Source organism: Elaeis guineensis, chromosome 13 (assembly GCF_000442705.2).
Source record: "Elaeis guineensis isolate ETL-2024a chromosome 13, EG11, whole genome shotgun sequence".
NCBI lineage: Eukaryota > Viridiplantae > Streptophyta > Magnoliopsida > Arecales > Arecaceae > Elaeis > Elaeis guineensis.
Window position 1 is genome coordinate 44,336,042 of NC_026005.2, and position 4,763 is coordinate 44,340,804.

The following is a 4,763-nucleotide window of genomic DNA, read 5'->3' on the forward strand; positions in this document are numbered from 1 at the left end:
ACGGGGTCGTGAAAGCGTAGAGGTATCGTTGAGGAAGGTCTCCTCCCTGTCGATCAACCAAGCCTTTGTTTGCGTCGGGATGAGGTCTTCCCCGTATTCTCGACAGTCGGATTCAGCTCGTGTTAGGATGAGGTTCTCCTCCCATTCCTAGCAAGGCTGTGGGGGCACATCAGGGCCGTTATGAGGGCCTCTCCCTCCATCCGATCTTTTAGGAAATCGGGCCTTCGACTTTGCTCATGTTAGGATGAGGTTCTCCTCCTGTTCCTAACATGGCTGTGGGGGCACATAAGGGCCGTTGTGAGGGCCTCTCTCCCCATCTGGTCTTTAGAAAATTGGGCCTTCGACTTTGCTCATATTAGGATGAGGTTCTCCTCCTGTTTCTAACAAGGCTGTGGGGGCACATAAGGGCCGTTGCGAGGGCCTCTCCCCCCATTCGATCTTTAGAAAATCAGGCCTTCGACTTTGCTCATGTTAGGATGAGGTTCTCCTCCTGTTCCTAACAAGACTGTGGGGGCACTAAGGGCCATTGTGAGGGCCTTTCCCCTCATCCGATCTTTAGGAAATCGGGCCTTCGACTTTGCTCATGTTAGGACGAGGTTCTCCTCCTATTCCTAACAAGGTTGTGGGGGCACATAAGGGCCGTTGTGAGAGCCTCTCCCCCAATCCGATCTTTAGGAAACCGGGCCTTCGACTTTGCTCATGTTAGGATGAGGTTCTCCTCCTGTTTCTAACAAGGCTGTGGGGGCACATAAGGGCCGTTGTGAGGGCCTCTCCCCCCATCCGATCTTTAAAAAATTGGGCCTTCGACTTTGCTCATGTTAGGATGAGGTTCTCCTCCTGTTCCTAACAGGCTTAACTCCGATTGCATGGGAGAGTTTTTCCCAATTGTTATAAACTCATGCTAAAAGAAAAATATGCGAATATGAAACTTTTATTTAAGACGAAGCTATTGGTAATACATTCGTAGGTTTTTTGAGTTCCACGGTCGTGGGAGCTCTGCTCCTCCAAGCTCTTTTAAATAGTATGTTCCGGGCCAGACTACCTCTTTGACTTCATACGGGCCTTCCCAGTTTGGGGCAAGTTTCCCCTGATTCTGAGGTTGTGAGACAGCGGCTCGCCGTAACACCAGGTCCCCCACTCTGAAGACTTTGCTTTTGACCCGAAAGTTGTAGTAGCGGGCTACTTTCTATTTGTAGGCCGCCATCCGAACTCGAGCCGTCTCTCGCTTTTCTTCTAACAAGTCGAGGTTGGCCTTGAGATCCTATGGATTGCGCTGTTCGTCGAACGCCATGACTCATGCTGATGGAAGCTTGAGTTCTACTAGGATCACGGTCTTTGTCCCGAAAGCTAAAGCAAAGGGGGTCTTCCCCGTGGGCAATCTCTGAGTAGTCTGGTATGCTTACAACACATGATAGAGCTCGTCAGCCCAAGCTCTCTTTGCTTTTTCAAGTCTCGCTTTGATGCCCTGGAACAGAGTCCGATTGGTTACCTCGGCCTCGCCATTTGCTTGAGGATGGGCCACCGAAGTGAAGTTGTGGGAGATGTTTAGGTCCTCACAAAATTCAGCAAACTTTACTCCAGCAAATTGTCGCCCATTATCAGTGATGAGGGTTCTGGGTAAGCCGAACCTGCAGATAATCAATTTCCAGACGAAGTCCTGCACTTTGGCTTCCGTGATTTTTGCCAAGGGTTCAGCTTCGACCCACTTGGTGAAATAGTCTATTGCCACCAGGAAGAACTTTCGCTGCCCTGATGCCATAGGAAAGGGTCCGAGGATATCCATCCCCCACTGCGCGAACGGCCACGGAGCACTTAATGGTGCCAGTTCAGAGGCAGGTTGCCTTTGTATATTGGCATATCTCTGACACTGATCACATCTTCGGACATATTCGATGGAGTCATGGTACATGGTAGGCCAGTAATAACCTTGTCGGAGCAGCTTATGGGATAAAGACCTGGCCCCCATATGACTTCCACAGACTCCCTCATGTACCTCCCTCAAGGCGAAATCAGCTTCGAAAGGCCGGAGACATTTCAAGAGGGGCAAGGAGTATGACCTTTTGTATAGCTTGCCTTCGTAGAGGATATATCGGGAGGCCTGGTTCTTAAGCTTCCGAGCTTCTTTTGCATCAGGAGGAAGAACCCCGTCCTTGAGGTATGTAACTAGTGGGTCGACCCAACTGGATTCGTAGCTGACCTCCATCACAGACGGTGATTCTTCCATACTTGGGTGCTTCAGAACCTCGAAGAAGACTTCCTTAGGCATTTCGGCTGGAGCCAGTGTAGCCAACTTGGAGAGAAGGTCGGCTCTGGTGTTTTTCGATCTCGGGATCTGCCTGATGTCGAAGCTGCCGAAGGTAGGGATGATCTCCCTTATCCTTTCAAGATATTTAGCCATACTGTCCTCCCGAGTTTCATAATTTTCACTGACTTGTCCTACTACTAATTGAGAATCACTGTAGGCTTGAAGCCAATCTACTTCTAATTCTTTGGCAACCTTCAGCCCTGCAATCAGAGCTTCATATTCGGCTCCGTTATTCATTGCGGGGAACTCAAAGCGCAGTGCATACTCCATGACAATTCCATTTGGATAGACCAAAATCAGGCCCGCGCTCGTGCCTGACATGTTGGAGGAACCATCCACGTAGAGGGCCCAAGAACCATCAGGGAGATCGGCTCTTTCTTCGGGGGAGTTCGGTCGGAGTCCGGGATTATCGGCTTCATCTTGTCCAAGTTCGGCTTCCTCTGGGATAGTGCATTCCATCATGAAATCCGCTAATATCCGGGCTTTGATCGCTGGCTGCGGTCGATAGTTAATGTCAAACTTTATGAGCTCGACTGCCCATTTCGCGATTCTCCCTGAGGCATCCGCTCGATGCAGAACTGCCTTGATCGGTTGGTCGGTGAGCAGCGTTACGGTGTGTCCTTGAAAGTAAGGTCGGAGCCTTCGAGCTGCAATCAACAAGGTGTAAGTTAGTTTCTCTAACTTAGTATACCTAGTTTCGGCGTCCCTCAATACTCGGCTTATGTAGTAGATCGGCCGTTGGATCTTCGCTTCTTCCTTGATCAGAACTGCAGCAAGGGCCACAGGAAAAACCGCCAGATATAGGAACAATTCCTCTCCATGCTCGGGCTTTGCCAATAATGGTGATGAGCCGAGGTAGTTCTTCAGCTCTTCGAATGCCTGCTGACATCCGTCGGTCCAATAGAAGTCCTTGGGGTGCTTGAGGGTCCGAAAGAAAGGTAGGCATCGCTCGGTCGATCTCGAGATGAAGCGATTTAGAGCCGCCACTTTCTCGATGAGGTGCTGAACCTCCTTTATTGACCTCGGGGCGGTCATCTCCTGGATGGCGCGAATCTTTTCTGGATTTGCCTCGATCCCGTGCCCCGATACCATGAAGCCTAGAAATTTTTCTGAGGTTACTCCAAAAGCGCATTTGGCCGGGTTCAGCTTCATCTTGTATCTTTGAAGGGCACCGAAGGTCTCCTCAAGGTCGGCGACGTGATTCATCGAGAATCTGCTCTTTACGAGCATGTCGTCCACGTAGACCTCCATATTGTGACCGATCTGCTCTTCAAAAATCTTATTCACCACCCGTTGATATATCGCCCCCACATTTTTAAGGCCAAAAGGCATGACCCTGTAACAATAAAGGCCACAATTAGTTATAAAAGTGATTTTTTCTTCATCCTCAAGTGCCATCCTGATCTGATTGTAGCCGGAGAACGCATCCATGAAGGTGAGAAGCTCATGGCCCGAGGTTGCATCTACTAGTTGGTTGATTCTGGACAGAGGATAACTGTCCTTCGGGTAGGCTTTATTCAATTTTTTTAAGTCTACACACATCCTCCACTTGCCGTTGGCCTTCTTAACCAAGACCACATTGGAAATCCAGCTCGGATAGTTGACCTCTCTGATGAACCCGGCTTTCAGGAGTTTATCAACCTCCTCAGCTATTGCCACCTGCCTCTCCGGTGCATGACTTCGAACTTTTTCCTTCGTCGGTCGGTGTCTGGGATCGGCAGCCAGGCGGTGTTGTATGACTTCAGCATCGATCCCTGGCATATCCGCCGGAGTCCAAGCAAAAACGTCCGCATTCTTTTGCAGGAAATTGATAAGCTGCATTCGCACCTCCTTCCCCAGGTTGGAGCCGATCTTCACCACGTGCTCTTCATTCCCATCATTCAAAGGAATTGAGACGAGGTCCTCTATTGGCCCACCCCATTCTTCTGTCAGGTCATCGCGGGTGTCCAATTCATCAACCGGACAGGGGTCACGCTGACCACTTCCCTGCAGGACTATATTATAGCAATGTCTTGCCAGGGCCTGATCTCCCTTAACTTCTCCAACCCCCTGGTCAGTAGAAAATTTTAATTTCAGATGGTAGGTTGATACTACAGCCCGGAGAGCGTTGAGGCCAGGTCGGCCGAGAATTGCATTGTAGACTGACGGCGCCTTCACCACCAGAAAATCCACCAGAGCCCTGGACTGTCTTGGATATCGACCTGCAACCACAGTCAAGGTTATTACTCCCTCCACTGGGATAGCATCACCGGTAAACCCTACTAAAGGGGAGCTAATTGGCCCCAAACGATCGCCAGGGATGGATATTTTTGAGAAGGCGTCGTAAAATAAAATATCAGTCGAGCTCCCACTGTCGACAAGAATGCGACTTATATCATAATCAGCAATATTTAAAGAAACTACAACCACATCATTATGGGAAAACCGAATCTCTCGGACATCTTCTTCAGTAAAGGTT